This window comes from Mustela nigripes, chromosome 7 (genome assembly GCF_022355385.1).
Source record: "Mustela nigripes isolate SB6536 chromosome 7, MUSNIG.SB6536, whole genome shotgun sequence".
Taxonomy (NCBI): Eukaryota; Metazoa; Chordata; class Mammalia; order Carnivora; family Mustelidae; genus Mustela; species Mustela nigripes.
This window is the reverse complement of record NC_081563.1, coordinates 79,408,476-79,432,124: the sequence shown is the minus strand read 5'-3', so window position 1 is coordinate 79,432,124 and position 23,649 is coordinate 79,408,476. Positions and strand designations below refer to the sequence as shown.

At 52.2% G+C, this 23,649-nt stretch overlaps 1 long non-coding RNA gene across 1 annotated transcript in view; it reads left to right on the top strand.

Annotated features, from left to right (window-relative positions):
* The window catches only part of LOC132022599 (uncharacterized), a 29,098-nt gene extending 5,660 nt beyond the window's left edge, over nt 1-23,438 (top strand). Inside the window, exons 2-3 of the long non-coding RNA XR_009405641.1 lie at nt 17,657-17,748; nt 23,098-23,438. This is a non-coding gene — a long non-coding RNA (uncharacterized LOC132022599). The remainder of the gene's footprint in view (nt 1-17,656; nt 17,749-23,097) is intronic.
* Nucleotides 23,439-23,649: the final 211 nt, after the last annotated feature.

Below are 23,649 nucleotides of genomic sequence, written 5' to 3'. Positions count from 1 at the left end.
GTCCACGCAGGCACACACACACATCCACGCAGGCACGCACACACGGATCCTCACAGACCCAGAGCAAGAGGAGAAAAGTCAACTTCTGCAGTCTGGCTCCTTCCTCCCAGGATCACCAGCACAAACAATGCACGGTGACTCATCGCCTGTGACTCACAGCGCTGCGGGGCCTGAGGTCCTGCCGGCAAAGGGCGAATGGCTCGTTATTTGTCCTTTATGTTCTCTGAGATGGAGGAGCCCCCCAGCCTGGCCTGAACCTCCAACCCAGGGGAGCCTGATGGGGAAAAGCTCCTTAATTTAGGAACTAGAGGAGCACCCTAGGGAAACCCCTCTGACCTGTGTGCGGGGCTGGCAGCAGGGGTGTTACTCCATGAAAGGATTTACGGAAGACGTATTTCAACATAGCATTCCCCACTGGGCATTCGGAACAGGGTATGATTTCCCAAAACCCAATTTCCTGGCCTCCTTTCAGGAATCTGCTGGTTGTGCAAAGTGAAGTTGGTGTGTTGAGGGTGGGGCTGGGGGGGAATATCTTGGTGTGGAGTGGAGGGACAGAAATTTCCAGAGGAAAGGAACGGCCAGAGAGGGTCCTAGACTATTGGGGCCACATCCTACGACCATCTTGGGCACAGAAGCATCGCTGGCCACTGGCGGCCGCCTTTCTCCTTGGCCCTACCCTCCCCTTCCCTGTCACCTGGCCCGGGCTCATGGCCAGAGATTGAAGGAGAAGCTGCTGTGGTCCTCGCTGGCAGCCCTAGTCTCTTCAGCTGTGCCTGAGAGCCTGGCGCCAAGGGATCAGACTCCTTCCCTGCTATCAGGGTCTAGCCTACATTCACTGCGGGCCCTGTGACGTTCAAGGGTGATGGGGACATGCCGCAGGCTGGCTGTTCAGCCAGGAGCCAAGAGTCCCACATTGAAAGCCTCAGGAAGGAGGGCTTTAAATTCTTATCCTGGGGTGGAGATGCAGGGAAAAGGGGCCATTCGGGCGCAAACTTTCATTTAGAAAAGATGTTGCTGTGTCCTAGAGGAGGCTTGCACAGTTCTGGGAGCCAGATACACAAGCGTGAGGTCAGTAGCCACCCAGGGTTCTGGGAGAAGGTGTGGCTGGGTATTCGATCCCTCTGGGCCTGAGTCCAGCCCTGTGGGCACAGGGAGCCGAGCTGTGTCACCTTTTCCCGTGGCCAGATAGATAAGGAGCTTGACGGTTGCTTGATGAAGTGGGCGTGGCCATGGTGTCCGTGCAGCTGTGGCTGGTGGTGCATACTGAGCCTGCGGCCCTGTTGGGAGAGTTAAGATCTGCTCTTGAACCCTTCTCTCTGAGGGTTTAAGTTACTGAAACAAATCAGGGTATACCAGATAGTCCTGGGACTGAGACCCAGTGGCACGGAAGGACTACGATAAATCTCTGACATAAGTCATTGAAAAGATAAAAGGAGATGAAAGTAGTGGCCTGGGTGACCAAGAGGGACAAGCACGCTCTAGATGGATGCTATGTCATGAAGGACTTTCAGAACCAGGAGATCAGGTCCAGCCTGGCACGAACCCCACAGCCTCCAGGGACTCTGGAGAAGTTGCCCTAGGAACCTTGAGGACCCACAGCCCAGCCAGCAGATTGAAGGATCAAAAGTTTTTATAATTTGAATGAAAACTTTAAGGAACCACACACTTGTTCTGTATCTCAAGCTGGTAAGTAGTGGTTCATACCACGTACCAAGTGAGACAGGCTAGAGTATGCTACAGTACCAGAAAGCTCTAAAAATCTTAGTGGTTTAAAACAATAAATAAAGTTTACAGGTCTGTAGGGACTGTGCCTACTGTCAGTCAGGGATGCCATTATTGGGAACTTTGACGGTTGTCGTGGAAAAGTGCATACTGACTTTAAAACTGTCTTGCTGGAAGTGACTCCGGTCATTTCCACTCACACAGCAAGTCACACAACTCCACCTGGATTCAGGTGGCTGGGGATGTACACCTTTTCCAAGTGTCCAGAAGGAGAGAGAGAGCCAGAGCATTTGAGAACAGCCCCAGTGACTTCCACACACAACCAGAGGGCATGGCCCACAGCAGGTTTCTGCTATAGATTCTGTTTGCCCAGGAATTCTGAGAAGGGGGACAGCACCATGCTAGGAATCAGGGAAGTCTTCCTGGAGGAGGTGAGAACTGAGGTTTGCTCGGAAGGTAAGCTGAAGGACAGCTTACCTTCAGACCTACTGATCTAGACAGGAGGAAGAGATCAGAGGGAGCAGCCCAAAATGGCAGATTTGGAAGGAGACCCTGTCTGTTGGCCATAGGGATCCTGTACTCACATACCCTTCCAATCCTGGTCTCTCTAAGCTTTAGGACTCAGGGGAGGAGAACAAAAGAAGTGGCTGGGCTGGATGAAGCAGAGATGAAAATTTTGGTGGCTGGTGACCAAATGAGGAGAGGAGACAGGCAGAGTCCCCTGTCGTCTTGTGCTTACCTGCAGGCTGGGCCCCTGGCCCTGTGTGAGCCCTGCCACGGCCATACTCATCTCTGGGCACAGAGGAGGTGCCTGTACAGAGAGAGGGGCTCTGGTCAGATATGTGGCTGTGCTCTCTGTTCCTCCTTCAGCCAGTGGACCCCAGACCCCCACAGTCGGGTCTTCCCTAGAACCAAATAAAGGGCCTTATTTGAGAGAAAGGGCCTCAGAGGGGGAAATGAGTCCAAGGTCGCTCTGCCCATCAGTCACCCAGAAAAAGCAGTGGCTGAGGCACACTTGTGTCATTCTGCTTCATTCCATAGTGGGTGGCATGAGGCATCTGGAGAAGGGAAGACAGGGCCTTGCTGGGAGGTGTTCTGGTCTGGAGGAGGTGTGGCCCTTACCTTTGAGGCAGCCGCAGGCAACGCCTTGGGGCCGCTCTTGTCTGAAATGAGGGGGGCTCCACCCTGTTTCCCATCCTTCATAGCCGTTAACTAACGTGGACACTAGGAAACCTAGGTGGGTAGAGAAGTCTGAGACTTCATTTGACTCCCAAGTGGGGCCACTCACAAGTAGAGTCTTCAGCCTGGCCTATCTCTAATGCCAAGTTGTTGCAAGGAATAAACGAGCCCTTTGATAAAAAAGGGCTAAGTCACATGATCAATATTAATTATAGATAATTTCTTTTCTGGACAGACAGAGATCACAAGTAGGCAGAGAGGCAGGCAGAGAGAGAGGCGGAAGCAGGCTCCCCGCTGAGCAGAGAGACCGATGTGGGGCCCGATCCCAGGACTCTGGAATCATGACCCAAGCTGAAGGCAGAGGCTTAACCCATTGAGCCACCCAGGTACCCCAATTATAGATAATTTAAAAACCAGGGCCTATCTACAGGTCAAGGCCTATCTGAGGTCAAGCCCCCAGGAGTGGTCTCAAGACTAGACCCGTCCCTCCCTTAGGCATGGTCACCTAGGACCAATACCCTGGGGGCAGGTAGTCTCCTGCAGGGCCAGCTTCCGGGGAGTGAGGAATGAAGGAAGGGTAGCAGGCTCCTGGGCTGAGGGAGGGTGGGCAGGGTGGGGATGGATGGGAGCCCGGGGAATCGGGAAAGAGGAATAGGCCAGAACACCTCCTGGGGCAAAGCTGATGGAGGGGACTCAGTACTATGTCCTGGGGTAGGAAGCAAGAGAACAAATTTATGATATTGGTGGTACAAATCCTATATACTGACCGATAAGGACCATGGTGGGAGATTGAACTTGCAGTGGAGAAGGACAGCAGAGGGGAAAAATGGAGAACATGGCAGCCCCAGCAGAAGACTGGCCACATTAGCCTCAGACCAGGGGTGTCCCTGTCCCTCTGTCCAGAGGCAAGCTCACAGTTCTCTGAGGAACTATGGGGTGGTGATGGCCAAGGCAGGGCTGGAGCAGGAGAGGGCTTGGCCTGGGGAACAGAGACCAGGCTCCAAGGATTGGGCAGCGGACCAGACACAAGGGCCAGGTCTCGGCACCCCCCACCCCTGGAACTGCATGTTTACAGCAAAAAGGTATTTGACTCTCCCTCAGATGGGTGCCTATGTCCACAAGACTATCCCCTACCTTATCTTGTCCAGTCAGTATCAGACACCCCCTGGGCTGTGAGCAGGGCAGGCTGGCTTTGCGTCTGAAGGGAAGGGGGATGGTCTTTGCCCCTTTTCCCTGCACAGACCCCCTGGTGGGCCAAAGGGCAGGACCACCTGCCCAGGCTTCATAAGGAAACCTAGTGCACCCAATGACGATAATGGCTGCTCACTATTATCTAGCGCTCAACTCTGCTCCCAGGTCTCTTCTGCTGCAAGTCCTCACCACAGCCTTGCTGTGAGCACCCCCATTACCCATATGGGGAGACAGGCATGGACAGGTGGCAGTACTTGCCAGAGGTCACAGGGCAGGAGGGCATAGCTAGACTCACCGTCCAGCTCTCTCGGGCCTGCTCCAGTCCCAGCAGGAGCTGATCTCCTTGTAGTGACAAGTCCTTAACTCCCAGCAGATGCTGGCGCTGTGAGGGCTCCTGACCCAGGAGGGGAGAGGCCGGCTGGGCAGAGGGGTCGCAGAGGTCTGACGGGTCCAAGGGCAGAAATGAGGGTTGGGGGGTAAGAGGGAGGGAGGAGCTGGGGCTGAGGAGCAAGGTGAAATCGACAGCAAATGCAGACCCCATTTGGCATATAAGCAAATAAAAGTGAGCCTCAGTGGGCAGAAGCCATGTCATGGAGACAGCCCTGCTTTGGATGTTTGTGTTTTAAACAACTTGCTCAAACACCCTGAGCCAGGCCAGGGGAGGGTGTGTTCTGGGCTACTCCTGACAGACTCCTTCTTGGGCCCTTAACGGCCTATGACGTCAGAGAGGTCTGAACACACTGTAAGTTCCAAAGAAGAAAAAAAAAAAAACCACCTAGCATACTGGAATGGGGGACGCTGGGGTGGGGAAGGGCAGGAACCCCTCAAACTCAGGTAGGTGCTGCCTTCAGAAAAGCCTCAGGGGGGCTTCTGGGATGCTATTCTAGGCCCATAGCAGACTTTGCCCAGGAGGCTAGAGAGGTGGGCCAGGACACTACTTCTGTGATTTCTGCTCCTGCTGCCTCTCTCTCCTGAATGGCTGCTGATCCCACACCTTCCTCTCCATTCCTACCATCACAACTGTCATCCAGCCCTTCTTGCTTCTTCCTTGGGCTATTGCAATAGCTCCCAGTAGCACACATTGCCCCCAATCTGTCCTCCACACTACAGGATAGATATGAAGATCTGTTTCTTCTGAGGAACAGATCTTTATATCATGTTCTCCTATCTCCCACCCTTCAGTAGCTCCCTACAGCTCTCAGGACAAAGCATAAGCTCCTTAGGCTGTTCACTAGGCCTTCATGTTTTGCCCTCACTTAGCTTCAGCCTCACGACGGGTATCCCTCTTTACTTTATATTCATTCCATTTCAAAACCTGAAGTTTTCCCTGCACCATGCTCTTTTATACTTCTATGCCTTTGCATATTCTATATCCTCTGCCTCCAGATTTGGTTTTTGTTTCTGTGTTTTTGTTTTTGTTTTTTTTTTTCATTTTGGTTTGCCTATTGAGCTCCTACTCATCCTTCAAAACCCAGTGTAGAGCCATCTCCTCTCTGAAACTTTCCCTGGCCTCCTTGACCCAGGAAAATGTTTTCTTCCCTGACCTGCTCTCTTGCCCTTACCTTGGTGAGGTTTTCTTATCTGTCTTCCCTACTAGACTAAGAATTCCTGGAAGGGAAGTTCCTTGAGTTCAGTGATGCTCAGCACAGAACCAGGTACATGGCATGGCCCAGAAAATGTTTAGTGAGTTGAATTTAATTCAGAGGCAGAAGGAGATTCAGCTCCTATTAGGGAGTCACAGGCCTCTCCTCAGGAAGGTCTGCCTGTCCGAGGGAGAAAGGCTGCCCTTTCTTGCCATGATAGCGTGGAGGACACTCAAATATAAACCAGTGCAGGAACACACATCAGGTATTAATGTGGCATCAACTCGTTCCAAAGTGGAATTCTAGAACCTTGAAGTTGAAAGGGACCCTGAGATCCAATGTTCTTGTTTTTATGCAAGGAAACTGAGGTCCCAAGCAGCTCATACCCCCCCCACAACTTATCCATGTCGTGAGTGACTCAGGTGGGACAAGAAGACAGGTCGCCGCAATCACAGTTTGGGGACTGCACCACTTGGGAAGTCAGCCCCTCTGAGGTGTCACCTGGGGTTCAGCCTCTGTCCCTCACCTCCAGGTGCTCATCTGCACAAGTGGAGTCAGGGTGGGCTTCCGGTGAGGCCCCCACATGGTCTGCCCACACCAAGGCCCTGCAGTTCAGATTAAGGAAGTTTCTCCGAGGCAAGGAGCCAGTTTTTATCATAGGAACTGCGGTTTCCTGAGAACACTGTGTTCCCGGAGGCCTCCCCTCCTCTCTGCAGAGCCCCATCCACCCCCACACCCTCTCCACGCAGGCACCCATTTTTGAAGTTCTGGCCTCTGCTCCCCATCCTCCATCCCCAGCCACAACCTGCCTAGGCTCTCACATCCTCACCCCAAAGACCAAAGGTCTGAAGTCATGCTCTGATCTTCCGTGTGACACGCAGGCAGTTGGTCAGAGTGGCCTTGTGGTGAGAACTGGTGTTCTAGGCAGGAAAGGGTCTCATCTAAGTCCAGGTGCATGTGAGCTCCATCGGGCACAAGACACATTCTCCCTCTGCACCTCTCCAAGGCAGCAGCTCCCCCTCCCCTGCCGCATCCTCTGTCCTCCAGCCTCCAGTTCTAGTGCCTTGTCCCCCTGCCGAGTTGAGTGGAGTTAAGTTGCTGTTGGGGTTGGGAACCACACGTCAGGACTGCTTTTCAGCTGCAAACTCCCAAGGGCCAAAGACACAATCTTTTATCTCCAGAGGCTCAAGGGCACAGCCGGCCCTCCCTTTTCTCTTCCTTTTTCTTCTTTTTGCAGTATAGCTCCCACCACCTGCTCTGGATGGCACAGCGAGATGAGAGGGCCGTAAGATGGGTGTCAGACCAGAGGACCCTGAAGGCATTTAATCATTCCCAACCTCCAGGCTGCTCACAGAAAAAGATGAAGGGAAGTAATAGGGATAGTTTGTCACTGGTTGGAGCTTTGACCTCAGAGTTAGGCAGCAACACTTAATGACCTTTTTCCTTAGGGAGTCAGGCCCCAGAGCCTTGGCCCTAAGAGCCCCTTCCCCCTAATGCCACAGAAGCCAGCACAGAAGCAGTGGGGGCCAGCGGGTGGGCCTTCCTGGAACAGAGGCAGGCTCACCTTGTCTGACTGCAGCACGTGGGGCTGAGGGAAGAAGGTGGGAGAAAGAGCTGTCTAGGGCTACTTGCAACAAGGGGGGTGAGGGTGCACACAGAGAAACATCTGTTTGAAGGGAGAGCTATCCATGGGCCTTTCCTCTTTGGGCTAAGCTCTGAGCTCAGCACTGCTTTGTGTTGGCCTGCAAGGGGCCCGGCCCCAGGGCATGAGGTCTTTAAATAGGCACAGTGACCCCAACCCACTAGCACATTGGCCCAAATGACATCCTTGAACTGGCTTAGGAGGGCAGTGGGAGGGGACAGAGAGAACATTCTCCCCGCTGGAGCCAAGGGCCACACCTGTACCTCTCCCCAAGCCCTAACGTGCCTACCTGGCTTTTTTTGTGTGGGGGGGCCTTGCTTTTTATTGTTTTGTTTATTTGACTGTTTCCATGAAGGCCCTGGAGGCCATTTTCTTTTTACCAAGTTGTCTAGGCTCATTGTGGAGAATCAGGTGGCAGATGGGGGCGGTCTAGAGGGTTCTTCAGTGCCTGCCTTCTTAGAGGAGGCCCAGGATGCCTGGTGACCTTAGAACTGTGGCATTGTATCCTAACTGAGTGATGTTCTTTCCCCACATCTCAAATTTCTTCAATTTCTCTAAATCCCCTCTCCCCGCCAAATATATACATATATTACTCAGATAAAATGGAGTTGCAAGGCAGTTGGTGTCGTGGAAAAGTGGCAACTCTGGGCTGCAATTTCTGTGTTCTCACTTCCCAACTACAAGAGCTTAGACAAGTTCCTAGCTCTGTGGGCCTGGGTTTGCTCATTTGCAAGACAGGGGCCTTGTCTTCCCAGGTGGCTGTGATGCTATGTGGGGACAACCTGGGCTGTGCCCGGCAGCATTACATGTTCAGCGAGAGGTAACGGTTACTCTAGATTAGAAAATAAATGCAAATAATAGTAATAATGAAAACTGACAGGTAAAGAACAGTCAGACACCAAACCAAGGATTTATATCTAATCCTACTCAATCTAAGAGTAGCTCTGTAGGGTAGGGACTATCATTAGCCCCAGTTTTACAGAAGGAACCTGGGACACAGTGAGGCAAGTAACTTGTTCAAGAAGTAGAGTCAGGATTCAACCCAGAGACCCTGACTCCGGAGTGGTTATTTTAGGAAGGGGCGGTGAGAAGGGGGGGAAGTGAAGCTTTGGCCCAGAGGTTGGTCTGCTCTTAAATATGGGAACCCTTTGGAGCATTTGGTAAAGATCTCATTGGGAAGGTTGGCTTGGCTAGGCTGCAAGACAGGGTTTCCTGATTCATCCCACATGGATGCTGGGTAGAGAGAGGAGCCTATCCTATCTTTCAGAGTTTCTGTTGAAAGAGATCATTTAGCTGCTCATCCAACTCGAATGCGTCCCAGGCAGCCCAGACCCAGCCAGTTGCGGGCGGGGGTGGCAGGGGGAAGCAGTGGGCAGGGCCCCATATCTCTGAGCGTGAGGACCCGAGAGGGGCTGAGATGGCAGCCGTGCTGACTTGCAAAAGCTATCTGTTGGCATGCAGATGGAGTGAAGGAGAGCTTGTAATTGTAGCCATAAATCAAATGTGGACAGGGAAAAAAACCGTCAGACTTTTTGCAGTTATTTTGTACAGAAGAGGTGGAAAAACACAGCTGTGGTGTGAGAGCTGGGCTGGCTGGATGTTGCCAGAGGTGGGACTTGCGGGTTCGCCACGGACTGCGGTGGGGTGGGTTGGTGGGGGGGGAGGTCCCTGGTCTCACATCTGCTCCCAGAGGCTGGCAGCGGGGATGAGGAGAGCAGAGCCGAGAGGTGGAAAGAACATGGGGCCTTGAGCCGCTGTGTTAACCATTGCTGGGGGCTGACTACCTTGTGATTTCCTGTTGTTGTCTAAGCCATTTCGAGTTGGGTTTTCTGTTAAGGGCAGTTGCATGTCCCTACCAGTTCTTGCTTCATGGAAAAATAGGTAGGTTCTGGAAATGTGTTCTTTTCCCCAAGTTAGAGGGTCCAGAGCTAGATTGCTTGGTCTCAGGGGTGTCATTCTCTTTTAGCTTTCCAGATAAGAGGGCACCCCCTCCCTCAGAGGCAAACACGTCCCCAGGGTGGGTTCAAATAACAGCTACTGTGGCCCTCCAACATTCAGGCCTTCTCTTGGGGTAGGGCTCATCATGGCAAGTGTGTTCTCTCAGGCAGACACACAACGATCTTAGAGTGCCTGTCCACTAAATGTCCCTCGTGGCTGTATTACGGGTGCCTGGCTTCGGTATGAGCTATTAATTGGAATGAGATATTTTACATGTGATGTGACTTATCAAGCAACCACTGTCTAGTTCGGCCTCGGAATGTCTTGTGCAAGTTGGAGACTAGGAACTCCACGATGCCTGCGAAAGATCTCTGGCTTTCTAGTAAGGGATCCTGGAGAATCTGCTCCATCTGGGAGCCTCCCACCCCAGCTCTTTGCCTGGGGGAGCTTATTAAAGCAGGACTGTCAGTTTCCTTGGTCCAGAGAGAAAGATTAAAGACCTACATCCCCCCCCTTCCTCTACCCCCACCCCACCTGCCTCCAAATCAGACAGCTGGACCACTAAGATGCTTGTCCCTTTCTGAGATGCTAGGGGACCAGGCAGAGGTCAGGGTGGAGACCGTTTCTGCTGGAGAAGACTCCCAGCCTGTGACCTGTATTTGACTAAAGGACCCTAACCAAGTAGGCCTCTGCTTGGTGTCCTGGGAGTCAAGTGCTCAAATCAAACAACCCCAGAGAGGACGCGTGAGATTGGACATGGACTGTCCCTGCTCTTACTCACATAACTGTCCCTGCTGTGGGGCTCTGTAAGGCCCAAGTTGAATCCATGAGTGGATCCTCAGTGGGAGGGCAGGGCAGCAGGAGTCCTGAGCCTAGCTGAGTCACAGTGAGAGCAGGATGATCTGCTCTCTCCAGGGACAACCTCAGCAGCTTGGGGCCAGAGGTGGACATCAGCCAAGAGAAGGCAGGGAGTACCTTGGGACTTTGTGTGCTCTGTCCTGCTATCCTCACTTCCTTGCTCATGGGGATGGAGCTTGTTCTCTTGGAGGCAGTGAGTGCCTTCCGTCCTATCCTCAGTTAGGAGGAAACAGAGACCGGTGACTCATAACAGCCTTGGGTTCAAATCCTGGCTGTGCCATTACTATTTGTGTGACTGTGTACTAGTTCTGTGACCACTGTGTCCTGCTGTCCTCAAGCACACAGTGGGGAAAAGCACAGCCTCCCTCTCACGGAGGGGTCAGGCATGTCACTTATGAGAGTCGGCATAGGGAGAGCACTCAGATCAGGCCATGGTAGGTGGCTAAAAGATGTGAGCTGCTATCATGACCTTGAGTCAGCCAGCAAGCGAGGCGGCCAACTGGGTTCTCTCCCAGAGTTGTTATCTAATCATAATCCCCCGTTGGTCGGACATGCTGGTACACCACAGTTCTGAACACGGCCCGGATTCTCCTTCAGCCCATGATTGACCCGGTCCTTTGTTACCGGTTCCATTTGGCCAATCGCCAGCAAGTAAGGGAGCTCTGGGATCAGCTGCATGGGTCAGCATGTGTAAGGGGGACAGGTGGGTTTTCAGACCCCTTCATCTAGGCCAGCTGGAGGTCTCTATGAGTCCCGATGAGGACAATCAGGACCACCTAATCTAAAAAACCGAGGATTAGAGCACCTGTGGCTGAGCTAGAGAAGAGCCAGCAAGGAGGGCCGGCCGGGAAGCGATCCTGGCATGCAGGCTTGAGGGAGGCCGGCCGGGAAGCGATCCTGGCATGCAGGCTTGAGGGCTCTGGTCACAGAAGGCGGAAGGGCTGAGGTGGGCGGCCAGTAGCCTGGCCTGAATCACCCACTCGGGAGGTGGCCCATGGTGCTCATGGGACTCGGGTAGAACCCTGGGCAAAGCCATGAATGACAGCTCCCCAGGACTTCGGGGGCTGAAGCGAGGGGTTGAGGGGCATTCAGGATGGCTCCCCTAGATGCTTTTGCTCCTCTCTGAGCTGTGTTCTGAGCGTGTCCCATGTGGAGATGGAGTCCAGGGCTGAGGGAATGACCTGTCATATGCAAGTAGGTGGCTGGCCCACACTAGAGACCTGGACACCTCTCTTCCGGTGATGCCCAAAACATTTGGGCAGGAGTGTTGGTGCCTGGGTGGCTCCGTCAGTTTAAGTGTCCAATTCTTGATCTCAGCTCAGGTCTTGATCTCAGGGTCATGAGTTTAAGACCTGTGCTAGGCTCCACGCTCAACATGGAGCCTACCTAAAATAAAAAATATTTCAAAAAAAAATATTTCAAGGGGGATGTCTGCCCTCATCCACCACACTTCTGCCTCCCTCCCGCTCCCCTACAGCTGTTCCCCAAACTGGATTAAGTGGTTTCTTCCGAAAAGTCTGCCTCTAGATGGTCTCTTTTTGAGTCTGAAAACAATCTGACCATAAAGAAAAGTTTGAAAAAAAATCAGCCATGTAATTGCCAAACATTGTTATTTTTCCTATTTTTCCAGTCTTGGCCCAAGTGTTGGCCTGTTTTCACCCCACCATCCTGTGTCCTACTTGTAAACCTGGCACCAGAAGCTTCAGTTACCCATTCTTATGATACATTAAATTGGCTCAAGGTTTTTTCCCAGTATGTGGTTCCCTATCTGCCCCTCTAGGTCTACTCTCCACTGTTCCCAGCCTGCTTTGACCTTGGTTGGAGGGGCACACCTCTAGGGTCTTTTGTGTATTTAAATTTCAGTTCCCTCTTAATCACCTCTCTAAAAGACCTGTCCCCCACTATAGTCACATTCTGAGGTACTGGGCATTAGGGCTGAACAATTCAGCCCATGGTGTCTTTTTCCTGCCCCTTCCCTGTGGGGTCACTGGGGCCTGGCTGCGCCCTCTGCAGAAGGTCACAGCTCTTGTCTGTCTTTTCAGATAGCCCCCAGCTGGTTCTCTCCAGTCCCCCTCAGGCCTAGGGGAGCAAACAGTGCAGGGCTGTTACCAGCCCTTGGGGTGTGCCCACGCACACACCCTGCCCTCACCTTTGTAAATGGTCCTTTTATTTCTCTCTCTCCTGTTATCCTTGTGGATCATGCCATCTGTCTCCTGCTGGGACCCTGCTGGTTATACCAGAGACAGTGGCAGACTCAACAGAGCTCCCAGCAGCGCTGAGGATTTCTGGGGGTGCCCCCCAGCTTCAGCTCACCAGTTTACTGTCTTTCCTTGGTGTTGGGAAATGTTGTCTTGGTCACACATTAGAGACAAGAGAGGAGAGATGGAGATAATCTTTCCTTTGCAGTAGAGCCAATAAATGCCCCACAGAGAACCTTACAGACCCCCGAAGACTCCCCCATGGCCCTTCCTCCCCACAGATATGCACTGAGTGTCTGAATGTTCCATTTGGAAGCTTCTCCCCCCTCCAGCTGCCAGCCCTAACTCTCAAATTACGGTTCTTTCTTTTGTATTATCCAATTCAGTGGCCTCTGCCACACTTTCAACCCATCCAGGCCATTCCCTGGGGGCTCCACATTTCACACCTAAGACACCCTCCTGGTACTGGGCCAGCTGTAGGTGGTCCCTGAAGACTCTGCCACCATCTGTAAACTACCAGTTCCCTCTTCTGCATTACAGCCTCTTTCCACTTAATACTGTAGAAGGACACGCTTCCCGTGTGTCATGCACACTCATGCTGTCCCAGAGAGGTGGCATCTCCGACTGCCCCCCTGTGTTGGGCATCTATGACATCTATGCTTCATTAAACAATCTGTAGACCCAGTACCTTCCTTCTTCATTCTCTTAGTCGCAGGGATGTGGAAGTGATCTAGGACCGCGTTTTCACCCCCTTGCCACACAGAAAGCTTTGACTTCCCCTGCGTTATCCTGCTGGTGGTGGTTAGTGGTGCTGATCCTGGGCCTGCGGTTCTCAGGACCACCACTGAGAGGGACTCACAAAGACCACAAAAGCCATCGGCCTTGGAGATCATGTGAAAGGGAACATTTGGCAAGGCCAGTGAATGTCGAACCCATGCTGAAGGAATTAGGACGGGAAGAGCTTTGCCACCAAGATTTTAATAGCTGCTGCTGGCTCTACAGACCTCTTTCCAATCCTGCCACCTGCATAACCAGCCAATGAGAACAGTTGCTTTTTCTATGGAGCCTAACAATCGCAGACTTTCCCAAAGTCTAGGCCGTGGAACACTGGTCACATGGCATCCTCTGAGAAAAGAATGTTGAGTGGTTAAGAAGGTTTGGAAAACACTCCACTTCTAATGTATTTGGTAAAGCCTCAGAATCAGGCAATAATAGAAAACACATTCATTTTTAAAACCCATTATTTTCCAAAGTTATTAGACCTTTTCTTTCTTTCTTTCTTTCTTTCTTTCTTTCTTTCTTTCTTTCTTTCTTTCTTTAACATAATACCATTTAACATCTCACAAAACTTGAGGTTCATGGCACAGACTTTAGGAAACATTGCCCAAAGAAACATTACTGCAAGTCTCTCCTGAATTAAGACAAAAGGTAGAATTATCAAAGATGGTCAGCTTTATAATCCTGTGAAAATTGCGGATACAAACATGACCCCTAACCAGAGTGCGGGATGAGGTCATCTTTTGGTTGGGCTAACCAGGGGCAGTCCTGGGGTATACTGAGTAGCTACAGAAGAAAGTACGAATTAGGTCAGGGAAGGTTTGGGGAAGGTCTGGAGTCATAGGGAGCAGTATCACAAACCTAAGAAGTTAGGGATATTTGGGACATATTGTGAATCTTTTGAAGGAAAATCAACATAGAAAAATCCTACTCTGTTCCTGACTGTTTTTAACTACTCTTTTGAGACTGGGTTCTGAGCTGGGGGACGGGGGTTCTATTCTTAGACTTCCCAGCTACCAAGCCTGGTTCTGTTGAGGCAGGACAGGGACGGCTGGAGGGCAGGCATCTGGGCTCAGGCCCACCTTCCCATCATCCTCTTTAGGGGATCCTAACTCTGGGTCCTAACTTTGGCATTTTAGTGCCATTTAGCCTTGCCTGAGGTGGTTTGCCTAGGGTCTCATCAACTGTGACCTTACCTCCTCCCATCCCCATGCCCTAAGGCAGTCCAGCCTGCCCCCAAGATCAGCGTGGACCCCAGGAAGGAGAGAGACTGCTGGGAGTGCTGGCCCAGGAGCCAAGGAGTTCTCCACAGACCCTGGCCTGGAGCTGCAGCAAGCCGGGTGTTGTCTGCTTGCCAAGACGGACAAAACTGCCCCAGAGAGATGGGGAGAAAAGGGAGAGGAGTAGGTGAGATCTGCCATGCGAAGAGAAAGGGTCCAAAAGGTCATTTGTCGTGTGGCTGGTCTGGCTGTCCCTCTCTGCACTTCCAGCCAGACCCAGGGCACAAAGTGGGCCCTTCTCAGGCCCTAAAGTGGAGGGTTGCCAAGACCATGTGGCTTTGGGGAGGGGCGGGGACAGGAGTGCTGTACCCTCAGAGCTGCCGGTGATACTGAAAGAACCCCATCAGAACAATAAATTTGACGGCAGAAATGAGAACAACATGGACAATGAGGCCAACAGCAGCAACAGAGATGATAATAGTTCATCCCTTATTCATGGAACTAGTATTCACTGAGCCTCCGAGTGAATTCACTCCGTCTTACTGTTCACTGAGGGGACATTTGGGTGTGTGAGCTGGAGTCTGGATGGAGGCAGGGGCAGGGTATGGTGGCGGGTGGGGGCAGGCCTGTGGGGTAGGGCCCATGTGCATCAGGGAGAAGGAGGAAAAGGCTGGGGGAAGGCTGGGCGTGACTCTTAGTGACAGCATGAGGCCCCTTACTTTCTCCTGTGGCTGAGGGAGCCACTGGTGGTCCGGAAGGACTATGCTGGCAGAGGGGCGCTGGTGCAGGCCTGTGATGGGATGGGAGAGAGGCTTGGCCTGGGGGCATCTGAGCTTCCGCAGGGCTGCCTTAGGAGAGTCTTCTGCCCTGTTCTCTGCGACGCCCACCCGTCAGCTCTTTGGAGCTGCCAATCTTCCCTTCAGGGAATTGGTGTCTTTTGGGCTTTTTGCAGCCCAGCCAAGAAGGGGAAACTCTCAGGCTTTCTGGAGAATCACATCTGACTGAACCCGGAATTCGAGGGAGTGGCTAACAAGCCTCTGGGAATCAGGGAGGCACCAACGACTGGAATCATCCACCCATCCAACCAGCAGGGCTTCCTCATTGGCTGCACATTGGAATCACCTGGGACACCTAAAGAAATACTGATCTGTGGGCCACAGAGGTTCTGATTTAGTTGGTCTAGGGCGTGACTGGGCATTAGGACTTTAAAGCTCCCAGAGAGTTCTAGTGTGTGACCAGAGCTGGGGACCACTGCCCTGCAGCATTCGGAGGCTTTTTAGTCAGCAGTGACCCTAAAGCCACAGGCCTCCCCAAATCCAAGTCCTGCCTAGACACCCAGGGGTGGGCTCTCCCTAGGGTGACTGTAACACTAGCTTTCTTGAAATGCCCTGAGGTCCTGAGAGGAGACTTCCTGATTCTCAGTGGAACCTGGTGAGGCCTGACACCAAGAGGGCCCTGTCCCCAGCACCTGTCTCTTTCTGTTCCTCGAAGCTACTCTTTCCTGCCCTGAGGCAGGAGCCCCACCCCAATCTGCCAATTTTTTTTTGAGAACCACTCAAGATAAAAATTTTCAAGATCATCTAAGAAGACGTGTGTAACCCACTGGAAATTTCAGGGCAGTGAGTCATTGTGCTCCTGAGCCCCTCGGATTCTTATGTAAGGTTGAATCACTTTTTGTGAAGTCTGTGCATAGCAGAAAAAAAATGGAAGGCTCTCAAGATGTGTGTGTGTGTGTGTGTGTGTGAGAGAGAGAGAGAGAGAGAGAAACAGAGGAAGTGAGAGATAGAGAGATTGAGAACCAGAGAGCAAAAGAGCCGTGGCATCTGTAGCTTTCAGACACTGGTGGTAACCCTGAATTAACTTCAGAGGTTCCTCCTCCCCTCTCCTTGTTCTCCACTCCCTGTACTCCATTTTCCATCCAAATTTTACCCCTTCATAGAAGTGACTTATTTATTCCAGAGCACAGCTACTTGGGCTCAGGCACAGCTTGTCCCCGGATCCCCAGGACAGGGAGGGTAGTGTGGGTGGGATGCCTCTGTTCCGCGCATCCTGGCTGGGGGCCGCACCCCTACTGTGTGCAGGCCCCAGAGCCCAAGAGGTGGGTAGGACATGCCTGGGCCCGGTTCTGGGTCTAGGTCCTTTATTTGTGGATTGCTCAGAAAAACACGGAGGCTGTGGAACAGGATCTAAGAGAATAAAGAATTGCAGGCACTTCCAGGGAAGTGAGGGAGCCCATTCCCTGGGGAATAAGCTTGCTTTTTGAGAGTTTGACCACAAAACTGACACGCAGATGTGGAGCAGACAGAAGCAAAGTCATTGTAAAAAAGAGAGAATGGGCCTAGGCCGGCAAGACCGATCTGGATGTAAAGAGAAAGAGGACACCGTGAGGGTGTCTAAGAGCCAGGCCCCAGAACACGGACACACCTGGTTCCCACTGCCTCACAGAGGGAAAGGGAATCTGGCTGCATCCTCCCAGTGACCGGCATGCCTGCTGGATGCGGGGCTGCCGAGGCCTCACACTGGTGCTGTCTGAGATTTCCAACCCATCCCCAGGAAGGACAGGCCCTGGCTTTGAGTCCAGGCTTTCCGGGCCTGGCTCACACAAGAAGTGTGCCATGGGAAAGGGGCGCCATTACATCTCCAGATGGGACAGCGACCAGGTAGTGATCACCTTCCTTGTGAATGAACAAATCCCTCTTTGGGGTGACAGAACAGTCCTGTGAGTGTGCCCTGTGGCACTCATTCCCTCCATCTTCAATGAAAGAGCATCAGGGCAGCCTGTGGAGGTGGTAAAGTCATCAGTAAATGGAACCTGTTGGTCTTCCCCTGAGGGTCCCCAGTGCCACACCGCTTTCTCTTCCTCCTGAGCAATGGTGTTCAGCAAGGTAGCCACTAGCCCCCTGTGGCTGTAATTTTCTAGGGGCGCCTGGCTGGCTTGGTTGCTAAGCATGCAACTCTTGAGCTTGGAATCAGGAGTTTGAACCCCATGTTGGGTGTAGAGATGACCCAAAAATGAACTCTTTAAAAAAAAATAATTTCCAGCATTGATTACATGTAGAAATTGTAATATTTTGGGTATATTGGATTAAAGAAAGTGTCATTAAGATTCACCTCTCTGGGGGCACCTGGGTGGCTCAGTGGGTTAAAGCCTCTGTTTTCAGCTCAGGTCATGATCCCAGGGTCCTGGGATCAGGCCCCACATCGGGCTCTCTGCTCAGCGGGGAGCCTGTTTCCCCCCCTCTCCCTTTGCCTGCCTCTCTGCCTACTTGTGATCTCTCTGTCAAATATATAAATAAAATCTTAAAAAAAAAAAAAAAGATTCACCTCTCTGGTTTCTTTTTACCATAGCTCCTGCCTCAAGCACCTCCAAAATGGAAATAAAGGGACAAAGACAACAGAAGAACAGACAACAGCCACAGAATCTTGGAAGCCAAAATCGGGTGGGTGAGGGGTCATGGACTTTATTGACCAGATAAAGTTGAATTCAACATTGGTGTACATTAGTGTCCCCCTTAAATTCACGGTCACCTGCAAGCTCACAGGGTGACCTTATTTGGAAATAGGGCTTTGCAGATGTAATCAGTTATGTTGAAAAGAGATTTTACTGGCTTAGGGAGGGGCTGCAGTGCCGTGGTCCCCATGAAGATACAGAGACACACACAGAAGCCCATGCTGGCTGCAGGCAGTATGGGGGTGGGGGGTCTCAGGTTTACCCAAGCTCATTGGCTCCTGGGCTTGGGGGCAGGGGAACAGAAGGCAGTGGGGGAGAAGCCACCTGGCTTAGCCAGCTCGGAATCATGTTTTTTTTGGCTGGAGCTGGGATTCCTCTTAAGGTTCCTGCCCCCAGAGATCAGCGTGGCTGGACTGGGTAGTGGGCGGAGTGTGTTTCCTTCTGTTTGTCCAGGTTGAGAGAGGGACCAAAGATCATCCATGGAATGTGTGAGGGACAAACAGCTCCCTCCAAGCCTGCCATCCTAGTGGGGGCTGTGGGACTGTCTTTAGAGGTGGGAGTTCAAGGGGCTGGGATTCAAAAAGGGTCTGACCCAGAACCCGGAAACAGCGCACGCTTTTGGGCGATTCTAGAGTTTCAGGGAAGCAGGCTGGACTGTTCTGGCTTTTCTAAGGTTTCCAAGGGATCCCAGAGATGACCTTGAAACCACTGTCTGGAGCCTGTCAGAAGAGACTCTCATTCCTCTGCACCCTGTACTACCTAGTATTATTATTTTTTTGTTATTGTTGAATGACTTTCCTAGAAACAGGTCAAGAGCTCAGGTCATCTGATTTTTACTGTGCAGGCCACCTGCACCTAACCAGGCCCCTCCATATTTGCTTTGAGGGGCACCTGATTGTCCTCTCTGCCTTAGAGATGCCATCCCTGGGGCATTGGTCACAGCTCCAATAGGAGCAGTAACACAGCAAGTCATTCTTTCTACAAGTATTTACCGAGTGCCATGAGGCCACGTGCCCGACCTCTTCCCAGCGCTGGGTGATGGGATGAGCTCTGACCTCCACTTTCTGGGCAGGAGTTCTCTGGCAATGCAGGCACTGAAGGCAGTGCCTGCATTCAGGCTGCCCAGGCGAGCATGGATTCTGACCAGTGAACGACTGGCTAGGCCAAGGACCTGGACTTGGCATAGTATCGAAGTGAGGGTGAGCTCTGGCGGGGGCCTGGGTGCCTCTGGCTCTCTTAGCAGGGAGCCTGCTTCCTTCCCTGGGCCTGGCTCCAGCTCTCAGCCTCTCCTCTCGCCTGCTTCTTATCTCCATTGCCAGTGTTTAGAAAACGTCATCCTGAATGGCCAGGGCTGAGAAGCTGTGAGAGCAAGAAGGGATTTGCTGCAGGGTGGTGGGGTGGGCGTGGGGGCCTGGGGGCCTGGTTTTGGCTCTCAGAGCTTATCAAAGCTGGAGGGGCCGCCAGAGGATGGCTACTGCTGCCAGACCCCCGTTCCCTGGCCCCACCAGCCCACCTCTCCATCACCTTGGAAAGGTTGAGATTTGTAGCTCTGATAGATGGGTGAGGGAATAAGATGGTTTCTCTAGACCGCAACTCCCCCCACCAGCACTTTTTAAACAGGAAATCCAAGGACACCCACTTTTTTTCTTGGTCAGCATAAGGCCAGAAGACCGACCCCGTGTGCTTAGGAAGAAGCCCTTCCAGCAGCCATGTGCAGAAGGCAACCATGCTGGGACAGGGGGGCAGCAAGGCCAGTGAGCCAGCCCACCTCTGGACCTTGCCCTTTCATGGGGAGTGCAGGCTTTAAGGACTCAGTGCCCTGGAGTGACAGAGCCCCCCGAACTTGCCTTCCTTCAGATTATAAGGACTCCAGTCACTAGCACTTCTAGTCTCTTGGCCATTTTCCAGTTCCCATGAGGACTGAAAAGAAAAAATGGACATTAGATCCAGTAATGGGGACACAGATAAACAGAGGGTGGGGGGTGTCTTGAGATTAGGGGCCCCTAGATTGCTGATAGAGCTACCCCTGGCAGGTTATTCATAAACCAACCCCTCCCCATGGGCTTTAGTGTATACCTAGGGGAGGCACAACCAGGAGACAGATGTTTTCTCCAGATTTTTCCAACCTTATGGCTTTTATAATTAGCTGTGGAAAAAACATCTTTTCCTTTCTTCATTTCTTTGAAAAAGCAAGATTGGCTTAAACACAAAGTGATCATTGGGGCCTTTTGAAAGTAGAAAAAATAAAGAGATGACCTTTTGAGAATAATGCTTCATTTCCTCATTCTGCTCCCCATCTCTCCCCAAGGGCTCGGGCCCCAGCCTCCGTGGAGAAAATGCCCCTGCTGTGGCTTTGACTCTAGCAGAGATGGAAGACCAGATAACAACCCCATGTTTCAAAGCCATTTTCCCCAAGGGCCCAACTGTTTGCAAAGCCTCTGAAAAAACCCTGGCCAACCTCCTGGGCCAGCTGCTGGCCTTGAAACTGAGGCTGCTTGGCCTGTCCAGGAAGCCCGTAAATCCCCAAGTCGGCAAGAAACTGCATTCTGCCTGGCTGCAGGCCCTGGACTGTCCTCAGCCAGTCTAGAAGCTGGTGTAAATAAGCACATTTATCTGAGGTAGACCTGGTTTTTTTCTGAGGAATTGTATTCCCTCAGGGGCATCAGCAATCAAAAAGTTGGTTGTTCCCTTTGGGAGCCATCACTCTTTCCCACCTGACAGTTGATATTTAATTGATGGCGGCTGTCCTTCATAGGGCTTTTAGCACACCACATGTTATTAGTAAAATTTCAGCTAAAATGTTAACTCCTTTGCTTCTGAGGCAGAGAGTGCTGGTTCTCTTAATACCTGTTTAACCTGTTATAAGCCCCCCTAGGGATGGTTGCACATATATCATAGGTCAAAAATTCGAAAGTGTTGCATTCCCTGAGGCCTGAACCAAGCACAGCTTGCAGATGATATTTCCTGGCAGTTGAGGCAAACTGTGAGGGGAGAGTTACTCAGGATTGCTTCAAGTCTGGGACAAAAGGAGGACCTTTTCTCTCGAGGGTTGAAGAACTGGGGAAACCATTCTGGAAGCCTTGAGGACATGGGATGTCAATATTAGAAAGACAAAAGATGGCTAACAGGTAGAATTTGGGACCCCACTGGGACCATGCGGCAGATGAGAGGCAGATGAGGCTAAACAGCTCAAGTAAATCTTCAGGCACTAGGCATGGTGGTGGGTTCTAGGAGAAAGCAGGGGAGTCCTAGATATAGCCCAGGCTGTTCTCAAAGCCCAAGAGCATCAGGAGGGAGGCTGCCAGCAAGACTGGCTGCCACAGGCCTTTCTTCTACGCATCCTGGCTCCTCGATGGCTACCAGGCCCCAGGCCAATCCCTGCATCTCTCTGTGCCTCGGTTTCCCCATCTGTGGTAGGGGATAGAAAGGTAGCTGAAGGAAAGGATGGGGACATGAAGGTTCCCCTGGGAAATGCTTAGTACAAGGAAGGAGCCAAGTGAGAAGGGGTGACTGTTGTGGGGACGCCCGGCCCTCTTGCCAGCTGAGTTCCATCTTGGCCCCAGGAGCCAGCAGGCTTTATAACCACAAGTGATCTTGAGATGGCTCTTGAACCACAGAGCTCGACAGGCGGGCAGTCCTGGCCCCCTCGTGGACACACCGCTGAGTCTGTGCTGGCTGGGGGCATTCTGCCTCCTGGGCTTGTCCCTGAAGCTCTTGGTGGGCTGACAGTGCCCCAAGAGATCCTGGCCAGGCCTCTTCCCCTCTCCCCAGTCCTTCGCGCTTGGGTGTTTGGGATTAACATGCATCCCTTGAACCTTTTCATTTTTCTGCCCAGATGGAAACTTGGCCAGTTACCAGGCCTGGATGTGCTCACGGTATGGCTGGGCTCAGGCCAAGCCCACGGTAATTATAATCACATGTGAGGCGCCCGCTGGCTCGCTGGGCGCCGGGGGCCAGGGGAGAGCATGGCTGCCAGTGGGGAGGACCTGGGCTGAGCACTGGGCTCCGGGCTCTGGGCTCCTGGCTCAAGGCAAGTGTGTGGACAGCAGGACCTTGGGCTCCTGCCCTCACCTCTCTGACCCTCGGTTTCCTCGTTTAAATGATGGGATTGGCTTACAGGAACTGGGAAGGCCCTGCCTATGCTCTAGGATCCCGGAGAGCATCAGCTGTGGACCGGCTGTCATGTGGACAGGCCCCCTCTGGTCTTCCCAGCCCTGGCCTGGCTTTCCACGGATCCGGAGTGGGACCTGTGCCTGCCCTTCTTCATCGATCTAGATGCTTCCTCACCAGACCCAGCGCCAGGGCCTATTGAGACTGTCAGGATCCCAGGGGCTGCGGGGGGGGGGGGGTGTAGCCCACCAGGGTGGGATTGGGGGTGCTTAGGGAAGAGTCGAGAAGGAGAGGCAGAGAGTATCAAAGACAGCCTTCCCCAGCTGCCCTCTGGCACAAGGGCAAACGAGATCCCAAGTGCAGAAGCCCAGGGGCAGGAGTTGCCCCTCTGCTTGATTCCATCTCTTTCCCAGGGTAACATTACTCTGAGTGTGGATGCCGCAGCCCAGAGGTTCTTTATGCAGTCGATTGTTGTGGCTTTTTCCATTCACAGCGGAGTCTCTGAAGGCTGGAGGGTGAGGAGCTAATGGGTGTGACCACAGGCAGGGCTCACATTCTCCAGCACACGGTCTGTGCAGAGGCGAGGGCGAGGAGAGTTTCGGCAACTTCGCAGAATCCTTGCAGGTTCTCTCCCTCTCCCCACTTCTTCCTTGGTCTCTCCTTTCCTCCCCCACGGCTTTTCTCATTCCCTCTTGTTCTTTCTTCCTCCCTTCTAGTCAGAGGAGCTGAATGATGTGGTCGAAAGAGAATGGCCTGGGGGGCAAGCAGCTTTGATCCTTAAGCCTCAGGCTTCTAGTCTACGATATTGGATGGCTGGCAGGGTTAATGATAACCTAACCACGGCATTGTGGGTAAGAGTGAATAGGATAGGGGCACTTGGGTAACTCAGTTAAGTGGCTGCCTTCAGCTCAGAGTCGTGATCCCAGAGTTCTGGGATCAAGCCCCATGTCATGCTCCTAGCTCATCGGGGAGTCTGCTTCTCTCCCTGCTGCTCCCCATCTTGTTCTCTCTCTCTCAAATAAGTAAATAAAGTCTTATTAAAAAAATTGAGTGGGAAAATATATTCAAAACTCTAAGCAGAACAGAGAAAAGTATTGATAAAAGGCAGCTTTATCCAAAGTATCAACAGAAATTCATCTTAAAAGATGAGTTATACTTAACATTTGTTCCCATCCTTAATAAAAATCAGGTAATTAAGACTTTTTTCTTCCTTGTTCTTTTAAAACAGAATGATCATATTCAGACAGATGGCTCTTTACTGCCTGTGGCTTCTGGTTTTCCTGCCTGAATAGAACTTAGAACCAGGCTGCCAGGGGCCTCCCATGCACCCCCCCCGAGGCCAAGTCCACGCAGAGGTAGGCGGGTGCTGCGGTCTGGCCAGGCCAGAGGACCAGCACCCCTCCAACCATCCTTCCTGTCTACTCAGCAGAACGGTCACTGCCACTTCCTCGGCTGCGCTTGATGGGAATGAGGGGTTCAAAAGCCACGGTGTCCCAGGAAGAAGGGAAGAGGCATGAGAACTGAGAAGTAGAAGAGACATTTGACTATGTGTTGAGATGTGAATAAAGGCAAAATATTGGTCTCTACCCAGGATACTGTGTGGAGTACTAGACACTTAGGCAGGGGACAGGGTTGGATGCAGTGAGCAGACCCCTGTGGGGGGGTGCTGGTAAGTCACTCCTCCCTCTGTCTTCTCTGTCCTCATCGAAAACTAAGGGACTAAACACCAAGGTCTCTTCTGTCCCTAATCTTCCATGACTCTCTGATCTGTATGAGCCCA